General features: G+C 41.9%; 1 long non-coding RNA gene and 1 pseudogene across 1 annotated transcript in view; both read left to right on the top strand.

The window, feature by feature from the left end:
- Window positions 1-23480, top strand: part of LOC107126726 (uncharacterized) — a 108806-nt gene that overhangs the window by 47355 nt on the left and 37971 nt on the right. The window lies entirely within an intron of this gene.
- Window positions 7321-7415, top strand: LOC123567801 (U6atac minor spliceosomal RNA; annotated as a pseudogene).

Here is a 23480-nt window from a genome sequence, read left to right on the forward strand (position 1 = left end):
GTGTCAGTTGGTCTCTGACCAGGAGGTGGCACTTGTAGAATAGTACCAGCCACAGTAGTAGCAGTGGGATTTGAGCTTGCCCTAAGTTTTCTGGGGGAAGTATTCTGATTTCTCATGCAATGGGCGGGGCTATAAAGCTCCCAAAAGTTTATGTCCTTTGTGTTAAGCTACCAGGGCAGGTGGAGGGGCACAACCAGGTGGGGGCAGGGTTAGATGGATCGGAGGGTCTAAGCTCTGACTCTCCTTCAGAAGGGCCTTTCCTGTGAGGGTTTGTGGGGTGATTATGGGCTGCAGAGGTAATGTTCCAGAGGGGAATAGAACTGCCTCTGCTGCATAGAAGAGTTTGCAAAGGGAGTGGGGGTAGCCAGTGGCAGTAAGCCTCACCCAGCTCCCATACAGTTGGTGAGGCCAATCTAACTGCCACAGTACTCCACTAACAGCAGCAGGTTTAGATTCAGGCAGTCTGCACACAGAACTGAGACCTGCCCCAGGCCATCAGCTTCCCCACAGAGATAGCAACCTCAGCTTTCAGGCCACACACCTTCCCACCTGCCCACAAGGCCAGTGCCCAGCTCCTGTGCTCACTTGTGTCTGCAGTTTACTTCCTGCTCCCTGCCACTTCCCTCTGCCACCATGCTGGTCAAAGGAGTTCTTCCCCACTTGAGATCATACCACAAAATGTAGTTGGGAACTTCTTTCACCCTGTGACCCCTCCCTGAGCTTGTTGGCTGACTTCCCCAGTGGCCCCTGTAAGATATAGTCAGGAATGTCTTCCCTCGTTTCATGCTGGAGACTGGGAATGCCTGCAAGGCACTTTCAGCTGCTGCTTCCACTTTTATAGTTCATGTTGCTCTCTAAATCCATTCCAGTTCAGATAGGGTTAAGGCCTTATCCCATGGTCTGGATTTTCAGATTCCTTGGTAGGGATGTGTACTCTGGAGACAGACTCCCTCTCACACTCTGAGGACTTACAGTTTTTCACCAGTCTCATGGAGCAGGCTGCAGCCTGCCACTTCTTTCAAAGAATCTGTGGATTCTTTAGGTTTTTCTGTTAAGTTCCTGCATTGGTTCTTGGGGGAAAAATATCACAGTGTGAAATTTTGCACATTATTCTGTCCTTCCAAGTGGGAGAGACATGCTAATACTGCCTCTAGTCTGCCACCTTGGAAAAAAAATCCATTTTGGATTTAAAAACTTTTTAAAGGAAAGAGAATGAAATTTACTAAATTCTAGAAAAGAAAGGACTTGAAAAAGAGGAAGAGGAAAGAAGGAAACACTAGAAATCATACATATCTGAGAAGTACAAACTAAATAGTAACTAGATGAGAAAATTGGGGCATTTCCCTGATTTGGTGAGGAACAGCCATGACCACCAAGGTGAGACCATTGGCTATCATATTTGCAGTTGTTTTCTGTGTCAATTCAGCCCTATAGTTATAAAAAACACTTGAGTGATTTGGGGGTGAACTGAGTCAATAAAAAGCTATCCTTTCAGTCTGACTGTTGCTTTACATCCAAGTCCCTGTCAGCTCTTTAGGGTAGCATGAGAACCCCAGGCCTTAAAATTCAAGTTTCAGCTAGTTTGCCTCCACAAGGCTTGAGAGACAAACCAAAGCCTTCGGGGAGTGTGTGTGCGTGTGTGTGTGTGTATAACAGTACACATTCTACAATATTTCTCTGTGATGATTTGGGTGGAAATCTCATGCATATTTGCCAATAGCTGTGGTCCCATCACTCCTTGTTGGATATGGAGCATCTTTATATGATCTTGTTCATAGACTTTGGTGGGTCAGATTATGAAATCATAACTCTTCAAAGAAAATCTTTGAGGGCAGGATGTAAAGTCCACTGGAAATTACTAGGAAATATGAGGAGCTCTGAGTTCTGTTCTTAATTTTCCCAAAGCCTCACCCTATGACTAGAACAAGAGATTTCAGTGTTTGCTGGTGAACAATCTATCAGTTTGGACACTTAAAAATTTCTATGGAGTAAAAAGAAGTAGTCACATTTACCCATGTCACCACCAGTAACAAAGAATCCCAAGGTCCTGAGCCCTATGGCAACTTCTTCCTGACCTAAACCCCATTTGAGGACATCTGGGAACCCAGGTACTCTAATTTCTTTCATTCATTCAGCAGCATTACTGAATTTCAGTCCCTATGGGGGTTTCAGGAATGGCTGGGGATAGCCATTTTCTCCACTTCAAGCAGAATGGCTGGGGATAGCCATTTTCTCCACTTCAAGCAGTAAAATGTGCTCCTTGCTATAGACAGGAACAGCAGAAGTCTTAAAAGGTTTTAGATCTCAGTTCTCAGCACATGTTTACTTCACAGAGCAGTGTTTACTTCACAGCAGGCGATCAAGTAATGTTAAAGTTGAAAGAGGATCTGACTTTTAGGGTACACGAAGGTTTGACAATTTTCTTTAGACATCATTAGATTCTCTCTAGTGTATATGCTTTAAAAAAAAAACCCAAAAAACAATCCTGGAATTCTTAGAATCCCAGAACTCTGGGAAACAAACAGAAAATTATCAGGTTGGAGTGATTCTGCTTCATGGCTCTCCATAGACAATTTAAAAGTGAATGGCTCTGTGGTTGGTCAAGCCACAGATGAGTTCCTTAGAGACCATTGGGAATGCATAGTTAAGGCCTGATGGTGATCAGGCCTGTTCTAAAGTGAGTTGTGGTGCTAAACACTGCACCACAAGCACACATGATGGAAATCTATCTTTGAGCCTAGAGTTAGTCCACCCTCCCTTCTTATGGTGAGCTCTAAACTGCTTTGCAGTGAAGAAAACATTCTTAATAAAGAACCCCACATGAGGAAGGGATGCCCACGGTGCCCTCAGAGAAGGCTGCTGTGACTCCAGAGGCTGTTAACATGCCTGGTTGCACCCTCTTGGAGACCATGTCCTTTTCTCCAGAGCACAGACCTTGCTATGCAGGGAAACAATTACCCATGTCTTCCTAGGCTTCATCAGTGCAGGGACTAGTTGTATTTTTATTCACTACTAGTATAATGTCTGACACAAAGTCAACACTAAGCACATAAATGAAACAGAGCTTCTGTGAATGAACTTGTGCTATCATTCTAGATGTAAGAGTCATAGTATCAAGGGGTCACTCAGAATACCTGCTGCTATTAGTTCTGTTGAGTTGCAATTCTGCTCACTCCTCCCACTATTAAAAGAAAACTAAAGGAAGTATATGTATTTATGTATGTGTGTGTACACACATCTGTATTATATACACATATGTGTATATGAGGCATATATACACACATTCATATATTCATATATTCATATTCATATTCATTCATATATGTGTGCATGCATCTACATACATACCTATATATGTGTATATATGGCAAAGTTATAAAAGCAAACAGCAAATTGAGACAAATACATGCAGTAAATATGAAAATATATAATATCCTTAATGTATGATGGGGAATATCAGCTAAGTAAAATGGAAAGAGAAAGAAAATTTGCTATTTCAAAGTTAATAGTAGCCTCTTTGTATATAATATGACTGCACATTGGGATTATCTTGGAAGATTTAAAACATTCTGATGCCTGAATCTGACCAGAAGGTTCTGATTTAATTGGTATGGGACATGGCCTGAACATTGAGTTTTCAAGATCTCTCCAGGTGTATTAGTCTGCTCGGGCTGCCATGACAAAATGCCACTGTGTGGATTAAACAACAGAAACTTATCTTCTCACAGTTCTGGAGGATAAAAGTCTAAGACCAAGGTGCTGGCAGGGTTGCTTTCTGGTGAGGCCCCTTTTTCTTAGCTTGCAGGTGGCTGTCTCTGTGCTGTGTCCTCACGTGGTCTTTCCTCCATGTGCATGGAGAGAGCGTTCTGGTGTCTTTTCCTCTTCTCATAAGGACTCTAGTTCTGTTGCATCAGGACCCCTCCCTTATGTCTTCATTTAACCTTAATTTCCTCTTTAAAGACATTATTTCCAAATGCAGTCACACTGGGTGTTAGGGCTTCAACATATGGATTTTGGGAGGACCCAATTCAGTCAATAACACCGATGTGGAGCTAAGGCAGCAAAGCATTGGTCTAGGGGAAGACAGCAAATCATTTTGAGGAGATTTTGTTACTGCTGTGAGAAACCACTCTGAATCTAAGGCAACTTGTTACCTCTTGCCCTAGAAGTGCCCCAGGGAAGGAGGACCTTTCCTTGTGATTTGACAGAAGATCACTGTGGAGAGGGAATGAGGGTCCTTTCATGAGGAATGGGATCAAGATTTTGACCCCTGATTTTTTGATAGATAACTTTCTAGCAGATTGAGATGATCTCAATGAAGGTCACTAGCAAGAAAAGATCCCAAAGTATCCCAAGAAGAATCTTTCATGAGAGAAGAGGGAGTCTGTTAATCTGGACCCAGTGTGAGGCTGTGTTTATAGCAGCAATTATAAAAACAGTGGCTGATTGCCCCAGGACTCTTTTACCCGAAGTAATTTTGTTGGTCTTGCTCAACGTGTTTGGCTTCAAAGTAGGTGGCATTCAGTGATGGATAGTCCCACCAGGGTGTCATGGGTGGGAGAACATCGGTTCTCTAATGGAAAGATGAATAGTAGTTTGGCAACAAACAGTAGATGTGCATCCTTCTTCCAACTCAGGTGTGAACTCCTTGAAGGCAATGACTGTACTTGGCTGTACAGTTTCAACATTCTTTAAAGATATTCAGTGTAATTAATGATCGGTTCACTGCACTCTTCTCAGCTGAGGCTTGGCCTTAGATGCTCAGTTTCCCTGCCTCCAAATTATTTTCTTGGATTTGTGAGTGATAAGTCATTGGAATGGAAAAAGTCTTCATACACAAGTACCTTCTATGTACTGAAAGAGAAAGGTAAGAGGTGCCTCAGCCTTAGTGTTCAGCTTCTGGGACCCTTTGAGCCATGGGGGCAGAGGCTGCTGGCACTCACCCTGGAAGACAGAATTTAATCCAGGTCTCAGCCATCCTTGAAGTCTTTTGCATGCTCTTGGTGAGTCTGTGTGAGCATCACTTCAGATGTGGTGAGAAGCTTACATGGAAACTATTACATCAAAACATTTCATTTAGTTGGGGGACTGTTTGGAAAAATCCTATTTTTTTTTTTTGAAGGAACAAAGAGAAGTTGATGAAAAGATTTGAGGTTATAATGACCAAAGTCTCCACTGCCTTCCTTCCCTCCCCTCCCCTTCTTCCAAAATGAGAGAAAAGAAATAAAGCTAGAGAAATATCTGGAATATAATAAGTCTGGCAGGCCAGGCTTTTAGTGAGGATAGCGTGTCATTGTAATACCTTTTAATTACAGCTGTATAATTATAAATAGGAAAGAAATTAAAAGATGAAAATGTGGTTTGTAATGAAATTACCATAAATACCATGGCAAACTTTAAAGTCGTCATGAAAATTCATAATATAAAAACATGAATGTGGAGGTTAATTTCTCCTAAAACTAGAAATTAAAATTTTGTGGACTCGTGGTCTTCCTTGTTAGCTTGGCATTTCCTCCTGAGTACACATAAGCACTATTAGTCATGCAGACATAAACAGACCTTTAAAGAGTTAGAGTCCTGGTTGGCAACCCTTATGTTCTCCAGGCCACTTGGGCAAGCTGACATATAAATGACTCAGGTTCCAAAGACAAATGGTGGAGACATGAAAAGAAAGCTAGTCCAATTGCCTGGACGTTTTTGATTACTTCTCCATTTGGAAGCAGGCGTGTGTTTTGTTTGTGATACACGAGTTTATCTAGCCTTCTTTATTTAAAAGCCCATTTTACTTCCCATTGAACTGACACATTTTCATGATTGAGGATAGGGGATCATAACTGCAAATTGCTACATTGGTCCTGAGGCCAAAACTCAAGGTAGTAGATTGGAGCACTTAGACAGCTTACATCATCCTTTAGTGCCTTCATGTTTCCCACAGGCTAGCTCCTGTTTGTTGAAATACTGCTAATGGGGTCAATATCATGAGGTCAACTTCCTAAGCCTGTTCCTTAGCTGCACACTACTAAGACATCTTAAAAATGTGAAACCTTGATTCAAGGAGAGATCAAATAAGTGAGTCTGGCTCACTCACTATTGCAGACCTTTCTCTGACATTGTGAAAATGCTTAACACATGTCCAAGTGACGGTAAATTGTGCCCTCTTTTTGCATATGAAAGAGACTCTTTTTCTCAACCAAGAATAATTATTTTGCCATTTAAAAAAATACCATTGGCTTATGGGCTAGCACAATCAATTAAGAGGTGTAATTTTATGCCTCTGCAATGAATAAGAGGTTATGCTGTGATAGCTACCTGAAGATAGGACAGCAAAGTAAATTTGAGGATGCCAAATAGAAAAAGATATTGAGGAATAAAGGGGGCAAATTGGAGAAGGCCTTGTATGCTGGACATTTTTTAAAAAAAATTATTATAGATAAGGACACCCATGGAAGGTGTTTAGGCAAGGAAGTGACATGACAAAAGTGGTATTTTGGGATAAATTGAAAGAGAATAAGTAGGAAGGTGTTCACTGCCTGCCCTGTAGATTCTGTGGGAGCAGGAATACAGTGGCAACTGCCTGACCTTAGTGTGATTCTGTGGGAGCCCAGCTGTTGGGAAGCGACTACTAGGGCTGGGTAGAAGGTCTGGCTCCTGAGAGTTCTCTCCTCCCTCCTCTCACTGTCTCCACCCAGTGGGCCATGAGATTTCAAGTGAGGGATATAGACCTCTAAACAGAGCAGTGCCCCAGGTGGAAGAAAAGGGGGTTCCTGGAGGGCAGAGGCACCTGGCTGGGGATGTTTGCAGCTCTGTGTCATAGTAGAGGTGAAGTTTGAAATGGGCTCGAGGAATTGGTCTCATTTCTCCATACCCCTTTTTAAACTCTGAGGAAAGGATCATTCTAAGACCTAGGTGACTTTGATTGGCCCCTCCATCCAGAGCCACTTTGCTAGCTAAGCCAGCAGATGTGCTGAATACATCTGGGGAAAAATACGGATAAATTAGAGGAGTTTGATTGCTATAAAAGGAAGATAAGCTGAACGACCTATGGCAAAGGAAGTTACAATTAGTGGTCCAGAGACATAAGAATCTAAAACAAACATAAATAGCCACAAAGAGGGGAAAAGAGAAAAATATCAGAAATAGCAAAAAGAAATGAGCATCACAAAGAATATTCAACTAGAGAATTTGGTAATAAGAAAGCAATAGATGAAACGAAGAACTCAATAAAGGGACCGAAGAGCAGAATGCAAATCTTGGATTAACTAATCAATGAGCTGGAAGTCTCAAAAACCCTAGGCAGCTGTAAGAAAGAGAAGGACTATAGTGTTTTTGAAAGGACAAAAGGTTAGCATTACCCTTGACAAGGATAGAAGAGGCCCTCAGGCCTAAAAATTAAGAAAAAAAAATGAGGAATTCATAAAAAAGAGAATTAAACAATATGGAATATAGAAATAGAAATGTCAGCATGATAATAATCTCAGAATGAGCCTGGGCAAACATGGTGAAATTATAAAAAATAAATTTTTATTCTCTATAAAAAAATAAAAAATGAGTTGGATGTGGTGGTGCGTGCCTGCGGTCACAGCTACTCAGGAGGCTGAGGTGGAAGGATCGCTTGAGCTGGCAAGGTTGAGGCTGCAGTGAGCAGTGATTTCACCACTGTACTCCAGCCTCCAGCCTAGGCCACAGAGTGAAACCCTGTCTCAATTGAAAAAAAAAAAAAAGTCTCAGAATGAGAGACAAACAATAAACGGTAGTGAAAGACTATTTTGAATTAACGATAATCTATATAGAAATACAGATAAAAGCTTTAGATTGAAAGGGCTTCTCCAGTGTTGTTCAGTAGAGATAAGAAAAAAAAAAATCATCAGGCCTGTAATCCCAGCACTCTGGGAGGTCGAGACGGGCGGATCATGAGGTCAGGAGATCGAGACCATCCTGGCTAACGCGGTGAAACCCCGTCTCTACTAAAAAATACAAAAAATTAGCCGGGCGAGGTGGCAGGCGCCTGTAGTCCCAGCTACTCGGGAGGCTGAGACAGGAGAATGGCGTAAACCCGGGAGGCGGAGCTTGCAGTGAGCTGAGATTCGGCCACTGCACTCCAGCCTGGGCGACAGAGTGAGACTCCGTTTCAAAAAAAAAAAAAAAGAAAAAAAGAAAAAAAAATCAACATATTACATTATTGGGAAATTTAAGAACTTGAAAAAAGATTCCTGAGAGCGAGAGCAAATGACCTGGAAAGGAACAAGAATAAGCTGTCATCACACTTCTCAATAGCAACACCGGATGCAAGGAGACAGTGCAGCCATACTTCCAAAGCATGAGAATGCTGCTCCTGGGTTTTATACCAAGGTACATTATCACTGAAATGCAAGGGGTGAAATGAAGATGTTCTTAGGGATGCAAGGTCTGAGAATGTTTATCTTGCAAGGACATGCTTTGAAATGCTGCTGTAGGACAAAAGATCATTCTAGGAGGATGTTAAGAATACTGGAAGTGTGTTAGTGCCCAGTTGGGAAGACAGAAATAATTTTAGATCATTCAAACTGAAAGGGATTTAATGTGGGGTATTGATTCTAAAGAGGTTTGGAGGAGCAAAAGGGAAAGGGTGCTCTACCCAGAGCTCAGGGAGCTGCTAGCATACCTGGGAGAGAGTGTATGAGCCACCCTCACTGGGGTCACTGCTGGGACCATGGAGCCATTGTCCACTAGTGCCACTGAAACCACAGGGCTGGCACTGAGCAGGAGCCACCTAACTCTGCTGCTGCAGCTGAGGCAGTGTCAGAAACAATGGCCCCAACGTTGTTTCTACTTGCCAGTCAGGTGCAGTTCCCCCAGATTGGCAGAACCAAATTTAACTTTAGCTGTCAAGGAAGTCTGGGGAATGTGGCTTCCTGCTTACCTGTCTTCCAGAGGAGAATATAGGACAGTGAGTATGGGATTAGGGCCAACAGACAAATATCTGACCTCGGAGCTAAGGATCTATAAACAAACTAGAAAAGTTAATTCCTGTCCAAATAAAGGGAACAAAGAAAGAAGACAAGAAAGGCACACCCATTATAATCTAGAACAAAAACTGACAATACCAATAGACCAATACCAACATGACCAACTAAAGCAACTGTAAGATACCACTTCATGTACATCAGAATAGCAAATATTATAAAATTGAATGATTCCAAGTGTTGGCAAGAATTTAGGGGAAAAAAGGAACACTCATGCATGTGAGAGCTAACTGGTGCAGGCACAATCTAGCAATACTTAGAGAAACCAAGGGTGTGTTTATATCCTGTATGATCCATCCAGCTGACTCCTGGGAATATATACCAGAGAAACACCTGCAACATATTCATAAAGGGCCATAATTAATTGTGTCCCCTGCTGCCTCTTATGTGGTAGGAGACATGTAGATGAGAAATTAGGTGTCTATCACTAGGAAGTTGGATAAACAAAATTTGATGGAGTACATACTATGGAATATACACCAGGTATATAGGAACACCATGGATAGACAAAACAAGGGATAAGTAAAAATACAGATGATCCCCAACATAGGATGTTTCGACATAGATGTTTTGACTTTGTGATGGATGGACATTGATACACATTTAGTAGAAACCATACTTCTAGTACGCATACAATCATTGTGTTTTTTGCTTTCAGTACAGTATTCAGCAAAGTATATGAACTGTTCAACACTTTGTTATATAATGGGCTTTGTGATAGATAATTTTGCCCAACTGTGGGCTAATGTAAGTGTTCTAGGCTAAGCTGTGATCAGCAGGTTAGGTATATTAAATGCATTTTCAATTCACAGTATTTTCAGCAGTAACAGGTTTATCAGGATGTAGCCCCACCATAAGTCAAGGAGCATATGTGATAAAAAGTAGAATGAGACTTTTAGCATAATTTACTATGAAAAATAACACACATACACAAAAATCACGACATGGCTTTTAAGAATAGTGCAGTGGGTTGAATGGAATGTCCACATTCCCAAAAGATATGTCCACATTCCCAAATTTGTGAATGTGATTTTTTTGGGTAAAAGGAGTATTTGCAGATGTAATTAAGTAAGAATCTCGAGATGAGATCATCCTGGATTGTCTAGGTGGACTTTAAAATCCAATGGCAAATGTGCTTATAAGAGACACACAATAGAGGCAGAATATGAAGACAGACAGAGATTGGAGTGATTTACAGGTTGAAAGTACAGAGCAAGTATACAAATGTATACAGAAAGCAGAGCTTTGGCTAAGATTAGCTTTATGGCACAGATAAACTTATAAACTGTATTATATATAAGCCACAAGCCAAGGAACACATGGAAACACCAGAAGTTGAAAGAGGCAAGGAATGGAATCTCCCCTGGAACCTCTGGAAGTTATGTGACCCTGCCAGCACCTTGATTTTGAGACTTCTGCCTTCCAGAGCTATGAGAAAATAAGTTTCTGTGGCTTTACATCAACAAGTTTGAGAAAATTTGTTACAGCAGCCACAGGAAGCTAATTCAGATAGCTATCCAAGAACATATATTGGCACACATTAGAGTGTCTATGGTGAGGAAGTTTAGGGGAGTGGAGAGGATGAACATGATAAAAATAAAATGAAAAAATGAGTCTTGCACAAATTAATGAGGCATATGACCAACTCTATGTACCTGAGGTTTTAAAAATGTAATTTCCCATTTCAATTTACCATTTCCTTTGCATTCTAGAAGGATTATGTATTTTCTATCTTTGCTAATTGGGGTTTTTTACTTTCAAGGAATAATCTGGTCATGGACTGTATATTTGTCCATAAAGTTTCCTGATTTTCATGATAATTGTTTTCAATAATAATTTCATAATTGGATGAGCTCTTCACATATAAGATTATTAGCTATAAATATATTAGCATATATAAGCTACAAATATATATTATATATCATATTAGCTACAAATATACAGTATTAAGTCTGTTGCTTAGCTTTTTCCTTCTGGGTGATATATTTTTGACCTACACAAGTCTGGAATTGTTATGTTGTTAAATGTGTAACAGAGTGTTCTTTACAAGTTTACCTGCTCCATAAAGCAAATCTTAGGCAAAAGTCTGTTTTCTGTATACATTTATATACTTGTCTGTGTACATTTAATCTATAAATCACAGTAAAAGCAAATTAGCAGAGAAGGAAGTAATTGGTCTTGATTTGAAATCCTCCCGAATAAAATCTCTGCAACAAATAATAGCCCTAAGAAACTGTTGGCTGGTATTTACGGTGAAATTTCCTTTGTATGTTTCATTCTTCATTCATTTACACCCTTCAATAAAAGGTGAATTTGAGAGCTTCTTTGGGCAAATACTATTGATACAGACAAGATAATAAATAAGGACATAGGCAATGATGGCCCATGGACTTCAACTTCAACAATGAAGATAATTCAAATGTGGGTCCCCTAGAACATGAATTTTTGTTGGTTTGCAAACCTTATTTCTCACAATTCTGCTTGGCCACAAGAATTGAGACTCCACCTTCATGCTCTTTTCTGACTAGTTCCTGATGGTTCCGAATTGGTTTCCTGTGGCTGCTGTAATAGGTTACCATAAACTTCGTGGCTTAAAACAACACAAATTTATTCTATTAGAGTTCTGGAGGTCAGGACCATGAAATCAGTTTCACTGTGCTAAAGTTACAGTGTCAGCAGGCCTGGTTCCTTCTGGTGACTCTCGGGAGAAACTGCTTTCTTGCCTTTTCAGCATCTAGCGGCTGCTTGTATTCCTTGGCTTGTGACCCTTTCCTCCATCCTCCGAGTGTATCACTACCATCTCTGCTTCCATCATCACATCTCCTCCTCTGACTCGAAGTCCTCCTGTGCTGCTCTCAGGAGGACCTTGTGATTACATCAGGCCCACCCAGATGATCCAGGATAATCTCCCTATCTCAGCATCCTTAACTTAATCACACCTTCGTGTCCTTTTTGCTAGATATGATAACATTTACAAGTCCGGGGATCAGGATAGGGACACATTTGGGGGCTGTTATTCATCCAACCATAGTTCCTGACCACAGAGAGGCATACATTCTGAATTTCAATCCCACAACACTGAAGGGCCTAGATTTGTCGTGTTGCAATGAGCATTCCTGTGGTATGTCTGGGGTGAGTACTAGGGCTGCTGTTAGCCCACCAAACCACAGGCTTCCTCAAGACCTGTCATGTTGGGTCACATTATAGAATTAATATTCTTCCTGAGGTTCTTTTTCCTGTTTATGACCCCAGGTCCACAGCTGGCCTAACCTTGGCAGCCTCCTACTCTGGTGGGCTGCATGGTGTCACCTCATTATCAGCCAAAACGGCCAGCGGACTGGCTATGATTCACAATGATGCCTCTGCTGACTGCAGTGGATGAGACCTCTGGATCTGGGCATTGGCTGTTTTGCAGCCCACATTCTTCTCTTCCCTTGGTCACATTACAGTTGCAGTATTATTACTGTTGGCCATTCCTTCTTGAGGACCAGGGTCACAGCCTTCCCTCTCCTGCTTTGTCCTGGCTCTCTCATCATGAGTGATGACAGCTTGCAACCAAACTGTGAATGCTGTCCTGGGAAATCTCTCTGAAGGTTTCTAGATCTCTAAAGCTATAGTGTGAGATTACAGTCAGCTCACCTGGGGTCTACAGAGGTTGGATAGCAGTGACAGGAGATTACTTTGGCAAACTGCGCACTGGGGTCTTCTTCTACACTGTTCCCTCTTTCCCTTTAGGACCTGTCCTCGCTCCAGGTATTAGGTAGCTATTGCTGTGTAAAAATTACCCCCAAACATAGCAGTTTGAAACAAACATTATCTCACAGCTTCAGTGGGTTAGGAATCTACACGTTCTGGCTATAACTTCCTGTTCTTCACAAACCTACAGTTAAGGTATTGGCCAGGGCTGGAGTCATCTCAATGTTCAACTGGGGTTGGATCTGCTCCCAAGCTCACTCACATGGTTATTGGTAGGCTCAGGTCCTACTGGCTGGGAACACTGGGCCTCTCTATAGAGCTATTACAATATGGCAGCTTATCTTCTGCAGAATGAGGGGTGGCGGTGGGGGTGGAGGGAGAGAGAGAGAGAGACAGAGAGAGAGACTAAGACAGAAGCCATGATCTTTTTAATTACCTAATCTTGGAAGAGATTTTGCTTCTGCCTATTTCTATTTGCTAGAAGCTAGTCACTAAATCCAGCCCACACTCAAGGGAAATGGGATTACACAGGCAGTAAGTACCAGAAGGCAGGGATCCCTGGAGGCCACCTTAGTGGTTGCCTGAAACATCCCGAGAGGAAGTTAGAGAGAGAGAGAGAATACCATCTACGAGGAGTGAGTAGAGTCCACATGAGTTGAGAGGGTCCATAGGGACCCTGAAGATAAGGTGTGTCATGAGCACAGTTTCCTGGGACCTCAGTTGTTGTGAGCATTGACTCATACCTCCATGCACATTGCTCCCTTTCGGCCTGGGTTGCTCTCCGAGCTCTATTTTATTCCTCTGAAGCATGTAATCCCAGCTACTTGGAAGGTGGAGGCAGGAGAATCACTTGAGCCTGGGAGGCAGAGGTTGCAGTGAGCTGAGATTGTGTCAATGCACTCCAGTCTGGGCGACAAGAGTGAGGCTCCATTAAAAAAAAATAATGCATTGAGTTGATGTTTGAAAATATATTACAACAGATGGGAAAGGGATGAAACCACCTGGGAATCACTGCGTCAAAACAACTCATCTGGGCATGCATAAAATGTTATTTCATTTTTTTTTTTCCCTGGAGAAGAAAGAACATAGACTACAGAGCTTGATGGATCCAATTTAAATTCCAGTTCTATCACTTATCAGCAGAGTGACCTCATGTTTTGTTTCCTCATTTGTAAAAATCTGGTAACAATACCTAACTCTCTGGGTTGTACTGGGATTGACCAAAACAATATATAAATGCTCCTCAATTCATGATGGGATTACATGCTGATAAACTGATCATAAAAGGAAAATATTGTATGTTGAAAATGTATTTAATATACTAACCTTCTGAATGTTGCACCTTAGCCTGGACTTACCTTAATCTTGCTCAGAACACTTACTTTAGCCTACAGTTGGGAAAAATCATCTAACACAAAGACTGCTATAATAAGGTGTTGAATAGCTCATATAATTTATTGAATACTGTACTGAAAGTGAAACAGAATGGTTGCATGGGTACTTGAAGTATGGTTTCTACTAAACGTGCATTGCTTTTGCACCATCATAAAGTAAAAAAAAAAAAAAAAATCATAAGTTGAACCATCATAAGCCAGGGACCCCCTGCATGTGAAATGCTCATGGTACACTGCATGGTACCCAGGAGGCGTTCTAACTACAGAGCTCTGTACCCTTCCTTTCCCTTCATTATCCAGATATCTGGTACGTGCATAGTGCTGACGTATCTTGGCATTGGCTAGCCAATTATCCAGAGCATCCCAGCATGAATGCAAAGAAAACTGCTCAGTGAGAATGGCTGTCTTTGTAAGGAGAATGTAGGGCTGGCTCTCTGCCTGGGATGCAGGGGTCAGTGGGGCTGCCGCCAGCCGTCTGCAGTGTTAGCCAGGGAAATCAACTCACAGTCCTCCTGGCACCTACTGCTGGACTTGGGTAAACATAATTACAGCCTTTAAAAAGACAAGAGGGAAAGCAACCAAGATCCCCACTCACCATGTAAACAGGATGTCCACTGAATGGCAGCGTGGAGATGTTTATGTTCTGTTCAGGGGACAATTGACAAAAGGTCTCTGGGAGCCTTTATTGCTGCCTGGGGCAGTGGCCTGCCAGCAGTGGTGGGGCTTGGGTTCTTCTGGCCTTTGTGTGATTGTGAATGCTGAGCTTCAGCTGAGAGCTCTGGGGCTGTGTTGTCTGTAGCTGGGATGCTGTCCTTTGAGACTCTGGGTTGGTTGCCTGCCAAAGGCCCTTCATACACATAAGGTCATTCTGGTGTCCAGTGCACAGTTTCCAGCAGGCCTCGGGTGACCTATGAAATAATGATCTTAACAACAGCCACCACTTAGAGCAAGGCAGTGGGCTAAATACTTCACATAGATTATCTGATTTACCTCTCATGATAACCCTTTGCATAATTTTATCATCCTCATTTTATAGCTGAGGAGGCTCTGCAAATGTAGGCCACTGGATTTGAAGTCAGATCAGCTGGATCCTCAAACCTGAGCTTAATAGTTAGCTAGGTGAAGGCAGGGACTATCTGTCAGTTCAGCACACTATCTCTAGGGCCCAGCATGTGTCTGAGAAAACATTTATTGACTAAACGACTAAAACAAAAAATCTACCAAAATGCTGTCCTCCACTGACTTTCTGCAGCACATATTTTTTTTCCCCAGAGTGAGATTGTGTTGTACTATTTGTTCCACACGTCCCTGCTTCCACCGCAGTGACCCAGGGCACACATTGGTCAATGCTGGCTGCCGTCGAGTCTTGGATACAGACTGAGGCAAAAAGGCTTTGGAGTAATTGGACATGTGTCCAACCAAGGAGCCAAATCTTGCTTCAGTCCAGTATTCTCTGGAATTTTAGGCAAGGAAAGCATCTTTGGGGCCATTGAACCCAGCCTGTTCCTGAAGGAGCAGAAACAGTGAAAGTGGACACTTGTCTCAGTTGGCCTCTGTCTCTAGCATGAAATTCCTGGAGAGTGGTTTTGCAGCCCCTCTTCCAGGACACGGGTGAGTTTGAGTGGAGTTGTGAAGATAGCCTGAGCAGGTTTCTCAGAAATGCCAGGAAGTGGTCCCTCTACCTTTAGAATTCTAAATAGAATTGGCCAAGACTTGAGTGGAAGGGAGGAGGTAAACTTGTTTGTAGAAAGAACTAGGGCACTGACATGCCAGCTCCAGAAAACAGCATGGCTCTTCTCTAAAGTTTGAACTTTTAGATCAGAGGGAGATATAGCCTTCAGCCTTTCCCTTCTCCATTCAGGTCTCCTTGTGGAGAGACAATGAGTGGTGGTAGGAGCTCCCCTGAAATGGATCTGCCTGGAGCTGAGGCCATAATTACCTCAGCGTTGCTAGCATGTCACAATCAAGAGCAGGTGGTTGTTTTTAAATGGTCCAAGTTGTAGGAATATCAGTAGAAAATAAAAAGCATTCCAAAGACTGCCCAGATTGGTGGTTGTTTTTAAATGGTCCAAGTTGTAGGAATATCAGTGGAAAATAAAAAGCATTCCAAAGACTGCCCAGATTGGTGGTGTTTGTGTTGTTTGGATGATGGTAAGATACTGAAAATGAAGAAGTCGTGTGTGTGTGTGTGTGTGTGTGTGTGTGTGTGTGTGTGTATCTTTGTTGTTGATGGTGAATTTTTTGTCATAGTAACCATTACTTTCTGAGCTATGGACCTCTGTCCCAAGATTCTGGAGCTGTAAGTTGATGAGGTTTCCTGTTGAGACACATGACACCTGCAGGTAGGCCAGGGATTTCAGGAAGCAGTCTGCGACCAAAGGTATCCTTCAATATCCTTCTCAATGGCCTCTGTTCCTATGTTCATTCATTCCTGCACCCAGCTTGGCCTTCTATCATCTTGCTGCCTCCTGTCCTGAAGCCCACGGCTGCGGGGGCTAAGCTCCCACTCCAGGAGGTTTTCTCACAGGGCCCAACCCCACACAGCACAGTGGCCTTGTCCAGCCCCACTGGCATGCTAGTGTGTGACATTCTCTTTATCTTTCTATATGAAGAGAAGTCCTATACTTGTTCATACTACTGTACATTTGGAACAGACCAGAAGGACGTTTCCTGGGCCTCTAACCACTTATTCTGCCCACATTTCCTATACAACCTGGCTTGGCGTTTCTACTTCCAATCTGCTTGAGTCAGTGCCAGATTTGGGGCGTGATACTCTGCATGCGTGACCTGCTTCCTAGTCTCAGGGCTGCTTATACAACACACACACACACACACACACACACACACACACTCCCCTACATCCAAACTCTGGCTATGCTTAAAGAATCCTTCATTTGAGGGTATAAAAGTCGAGTATCCTGAGAAAAGGATGGGATGGGTTATTTTCTTTGGGTCAGTTACCTTTTAGTTTAATAAGCAATATCCAAGAGGCATGAAGATAATAGTCCCTGGTTGGAGAATCTCCGTTTTCTCACTCTTAATATTTCCCCTTTGAGTTGCCATTGGATACATACACTCCATCAAGTCTGGAGTCCAACCTCACAGGCATGGGTTTGGAGCTAAGCTTCTGGTGACTGTCACATTGGGCAGGCAGTGGGGACCACAAAAGTTCCAGGTAAGCTGATGGGATTTAAAGAATAGTCTTGGAATTAGGGATGTGGAAAGTATCAACATTTATCTTTGGTATGGGTGGCCTTCCTGCTCTGGAACCAAACATTTTCCCTCAAGAAACTCTTTTTTATTCTCAAGTCACATCAGCCATAGTCACACATGGGATCAATCCCCTACTGGTTTTTATTATTGTGACTGGGAATTGTGGTTCAATCCACTCCACCAACCCACTACCCTCTAGCCTTATTGGCCTATTGCAACCTACTCATGTGTGTGGCCAGGGAGGGCTATGCTCCTTCCCTCTGGTTTCTGTTTTCCCAATGGTTTCCATGTGGCTGCTGCTGCTGCTGCTGCTTCCTCTCGGCTCTGCCCCGGCTCCAGCCATCTTCCCTATCACTGGTGGTTGCTGCTTCTGCAGGACTCTGATTCTAGGAGTTTCTCTTACATGACACAGCTTCACAAAGCAGAGTAGCCTTGTCCAGCCTCCCTGGCATGCTAATGGGTGACACTGTCTTTATCTTTCTATATGAAGAGAGGTCCTGTACTTGTTCCTGCCACTGTACATTTGGAATAGGCTGGAAAGAAATTTCCTAGGACTCTATGCACTTCTGCCTACATTTCCTATACAATCTTGGTTGGCATTTATACTTCCAATCTGCTTGAGCCAGTGCTTGAGCTTGCTGCTCCGTATATATGTGATCTGCTTCCTAGTCTCATGCCTGCCTATATAGCACAAACACTGGAGGTATACACACCTTCAAACCCCATCTATGCCGCCGTGGTTCCAGAAAGCACCATGATCCTTCCAAGCTTGGCTCAGGGTTCTTTCCAAATCAAAATGGAAGGACATTTTTTGCCTCCTTAAGCGACAGGGCTTTCCACCAACCTTCCAGTGGACACGTTCCTATGATAATTCAGTTTCATAACTAGCTTGCTAGAGTTCTAGAGAAGCACCCCAACTTCTGAATAAGTTCAGGTTCAAGAAATGAGGCAAGATTGTTAAAGTGTCTGAGGCTCTGATCATCAACCCCGAAGTTTTCCTTTTTCCCTCTCTCAGGGAGTCTGGAGCCCTCAGGAGTTGAAGCTTTCCTTCATGGTCTTCTTGAAAACTGTGAGTGCCCACGCATAACACAAAACTCCCATTAGCAGCATTTTCTTTCACAAGGAGACCCTTTGGGGCCCGTACAGATTCTTTTCAGGCTAGCCTCAAAATTATATTTTTTGAAAAAGAAAAAAGACATTATCTGTAGCTTGAGAGGCAGGAATCGTTTCTTTTTAAAATGCTTTTTTTGTACTTTCTAAGTTTTCTGCATTAAAAAAAAATAAGATTCAAAAAAAGCAGCAGATGTTTACTGTTAAACCTGAAAACACTTCTCAGCCCCACTCACTTAAGAATCTATATAGTGGGAATCATGTTTTCTAATGCCCTTAGGTGTCTTAAAAATTATCTGTTAGTTGTCAGTTAAATAAACACCCAGATGTGCTATTTTATAGATGATACAACATATCAAATTTACCCCTTTTTATTCTCTGTATTCTGCATGGCTCCTTGATCCCTAGATTTCAGAGCTGAACTTAAGTTCTTTGTCCAGCCAGGTCGACTATAGCAGACAGAGTTCTCATTCCCTCTCAGCTCAAAGAAATAAGTGACTGTTGTGGTTCATTTACGGGAGACTGTGCTAGCACAGCTTTACTTTCCTGGACCTGCTACAGAATGAGATAGAAAGGGAAGGAGCTGTAGCCACAGCATCTGGGAAGGCTGTAGTTCCTGCTGATGCTCTTGGCTGAGTCAATAGGAGAACAAACATGAGGATCAAATGGATGCTCATAAGAGTCTTTGTGGAAGCTGTGGAGGTCAAAAAAAGAAGGGGATAGGATCTGAGTAGAAAGAGTCTAAAAATGAATTCAAATTCATTAGCATTGCTGGTGGAGACTGTTAATGATTCAAAGTATTTATTTGGATCAGAGAGTCACGGGACTGTTCAATTGAGTGTTTATTTAGAAAAACAGAGCTAGCAGACTCTTCAGAAAGTATAAATTGGGCTTTGGCAGGAAACCAGATTCTTTTTGCCATCAGAGTGTCATGCGAGTCTCAGGAATGGCAAACATCTGTTTGAAGGATATCCTGACCTTGGATCAGCAGAAAACTCAGAAGAAACTGCATCAGCATTTGATGTGCAGTTGTCATTTAAGATAGCAAGTGCAGTGGGCATCATTGTGGCCAAGTATTAACAATGGACCAACTATTCAATAAATATTTGCTGAATGTCTACTATGTGCCAGTTACTTCTATGTGCTGGGGATACAACAGTTAGTAGGACATACCTATGGCCCAAATAATTTATTGCTTCACAGAGACACTGGGATAAAAGTTCACAGTGTGTTGTCATAAATATACTATACATTTACCATGTTCTTTTCTTGTATAGGTTAGAATTTGGTGGGCAATTACAAGGATATAATATGCATTAGTGGGAGAAGCTAAGCCTAGCTCACTATCTTGTACTGCCTAGTTAGCCATTTTTTTTCTCTTGACCATTTACTCATTAAAATATTGGCAGGCCCACTGAGGGTGGTTGTGTTAAATTAAAGCTATTGAAAATATCCTGAGATTCATGAGCATAAGTTTGCTTTTGCACACTTTGTGCCAGATATTTTTCAGAACTTGTATTTCTTTTTTTCTTTCTTTTTCTTTTTCTTTTCTTTTCTTTTCTTTTTTTTTGGAGATGGAGTCTCACTCTGTCACCCAGGCTAGAGTGCAGTGGCACGTTCTCGGCTCACTGCAACCTCCGCCTCCCAGATTCAAGCAATTCTCCTGCCTCAGCCTCCTGAGTAGCTGGGATTACATACACTGGCCACCATGCCTGGCTAGTTTTTTTGTATTTTTAGTAGAGATGGGGTTTCGCCATGTCGGTCACACTGGTCAGAATTCGTATTTCTGATTTTATGTAGGTAAAATGGTAGATACATTATATATTATGTAATACCACTGGTGAGTGCTACAGCAATATCTTTTAACTAAGATCTTAATATCTGTGCCATTAGGTGGGTATGAAAATTGACACTAATTGTGATAAAGATGATAAATAGCCCCATTATGCAATATGAAAAATATTTAGTTTTCAAATTTTTAAAAAAATTTCAGAATTGGCTGGGCGCGGTGGCTCAAGCCTGTAATCCCAGCACTTTGGGAGGCCGAGACGGGCGGATCACAAGGTCAGGAGATGGAGACCATCCTGGCTAACACGGCGAAACCCCGTCTCTACTAAAAACACAAAAAAATTAGCCGGGCGAGGTGGCGGCGCCTGTGGTCCCAGCTACTCGGGAGGCTGAGGCAGGAGAATGGCGTAAACCCGGGAGGCGGAGCTTGCAGTGAGCTGAGATCTGGCCACTGCACTCCAGCCTGGCCGACAGAGTGAGACTCCGTCTCAAAAAAAAAAAAAAAAAAAAAAAAAAATTTCAGAATTATAGCCTGTAGTCCTAACAACTTGGAAGGCTCAGATGGGAGCATTGCTTGAGCCCTAGGAGTTCAAGACCAGCCTGGGCGACATAGTGAGATCTTGTCTCAAAATAATTTTTCCAGAATTGTAGATAAGAAATGATGGACTTAGAGTATTAGTGAAGAGTATACACTATAATTCAAATAATTTATTGCTTCACATAGATACTGGAATAATAGTTCATAAAATGTGTTGCCATGAATATAATGTACTTTTGCTGTGACTGTATCACCAGGTTTACCTAGAAAACAATAGACTTTTCCTTACAAACAAATTTAACTGGAGGAAAATCACCACCATCTCTTAGTGAAGATGCTTTGCCATTCATGTTTGGGTTGTTTCCCATGTTTCAAGGCTGGTATTCCCTTGGGATCGCTATGCTAGTCGACTTCTTGTGAACTGTAATGTGGAATAGGAAACAGAATACCACCAGAGCCACACTAAAGCTTCTAAATTGGAGCCAGGAGGTAATTTATTTGATGCACTAGACAGCATAAAGCCAACATCCTGGCCTATGACCCCAGTGGTATCAGCATCAAATAGCTGGATGAAAGCAGGGGTGGGAGGGATACAAGGATGGGTTGGTGAATACAGCCCACTTGCCTCGAGTCTGCATTTGTGCATCCCAAACTTCTACCCAACTTTTTACTTTCTGTTCCCTCTATCTGGAACACACCTCCTTATGACTTTTGAAGAACCAGTTTCTTCTCATCATTTAAGCATCAGCTTTGATGACACCTCTGAGGGAGGCATTCCTTGACCACCTTATTTATGTATGTATATGTTTGAGACGGAGTCTCACTCTGTCACCCAGGCTGGAGTGCAGTGGCATGATCTCGGCTCACTGCAATGTCTGCCTCCTGGGTTCAAGCAATTCTCCTGCCTCAGCCTCCTGAGTAGCTGGGATTACAGGCACCCGCCACCACACCCAGCTAATTTTTGTATTTTTTTTTTTTTTTAGTAGACAGGGTTTCACCATGTTGCCGAGGCTGGTCTTGAACTCCTGACCTCAAGTGATCTGTCCACCTTGGCCTCCCAAAGTGCTGGGATTATAGGCACGAGCCACCGCACCTGGCCAACCACCCTATTTAATGTTGTCCACCTCCAGTCACTCTTTACAACATTACCTCATTTTATTTTCTTCAAAGCACTTCTATGCAATGATCTTGTCATTTGTTTGCTTATTTACTTGTTTATTATTTTTCTCCTTCACAGAGTAAAGACCCATCTGACTTGTCCATTGGCTCCTTAGTCCCTAGAGCAGTACCTGGCACATTAAGGGGCCAAATAAATATTTGTTGGATACATAAATGACCCTTGTGATATCACTAGTTTCTCTACTTTATAATGGCTGAGCCACTCTCATCCCAACATCTCAGTGATCCTTTTGTGACAAGTGTCCCAGAAGAAAAAATATTGCAAATGAGGAAAACATGATGGGTCACAAAGTGTGGTAGAATATTACATTGGCTTCACAAACTGTGAATCATAAATCATGGTTCCATCTGTTCTGTGACAGGGTGAAAACAGCAAAATTTTCCACAAGATAGAAACTAAAAACAAAGACAAGTCACAAGTTTCAACTCATGGAGTGCCTGTTACTATTATTTTGGATCATTTCCCCTGTCCTCTGTTCTTCAGCAACCATTTCAGTCATGCTGTGCCTTTCTGGAACAGGCTCAGGAATCTATTCATAGTAGATATTGGTTTCCTCCAATCTAAACATTTTTTGCCCTATAACTTCATGCTTGGCACAAATAAGCCACTCAACAAATATTTGTTGACTACTAACTGTAAATTCCACTATTATAAGTTTTTTCTTCTTTGATTTTTTTAAATAAAATAAAAATATCCTTTAGAAAAGGTAACCTGCTTATAAAGAAAGCCCATTTATTCACAATCTAGTATTTATCTCATTGAAAGATTTGATGGAGTATAGAGTACAGAACAGTTTTTTGAACATGGATTATTACTTGGGCAGGAAAACTCTGGGTGTGGCATGAGCTGTCCTGAGGAGTGATGGGATGTTTGGGCATGAAGAAAAATGAAGAAAAGTGTCCAAGACAACTGGTTCACATTGCAATTTTACTGAAGGTCAGCTAAGTGGAGAATGCTGTTCTGGGAGAACTGGATGCCTTCAGATTATGCCAAGTAAAGGCAAGAGGTCACCAGGACATCCTTGGGTCAACCAAACCACTGTCTTAGTATCTAGAAGAAATTAGATTAAAATGAAGAGCAGTACACAGATGACATTTCTGAGAAGCTTCTCAAGAAACTCATAGCAGTGATTGCTCCTGGAGAACAAAAATGAAGGATGATAGGGTGGTGGGTGGGTCAGTAGAATTCTATATTCCTCCTCCTACTTTTTTCTAGAGTTTTAATTTTTCCCATGAGAAAGTATTTATTTCACAACTATAAAATTCAAAAATTGGTAAAAATCATTCCTTTTTAGATTTAGCCATATTAAAATTAATAAAATAATAATATCAAATAAATAAAAATAAATATCAAAACAAATATAATAAAATAGCACAGTGCTGTGGTTTGAATATTCTCAAACTCATATTGAAATTGAATTACCATTAGGATGGTATTGAGAGATGGGATCTTTTGAGAGTGGCTGGGTCATGAGGGCTCTGCTTTCATAAATGGATTAATACTGTTATTGTGAAAATGGGTTCCTGATAAAAGAATTACTTTCAGTCCTCATTTTTCTC

This window comes from Macaca fascicularis, chromosome 11 (assembly GCF_037993035.2).
Source record: "Macaca fascicularis isolate 582-1 chromosome 11, T2T-MFA8v1.1".
In the NCBI taxonomy this organism is placed as follows: Eukaryota; Metazoa; Chordata; class Mammalia; order Primates; family Cercopithecidae; genus Macaca; species Macaca fascicularis.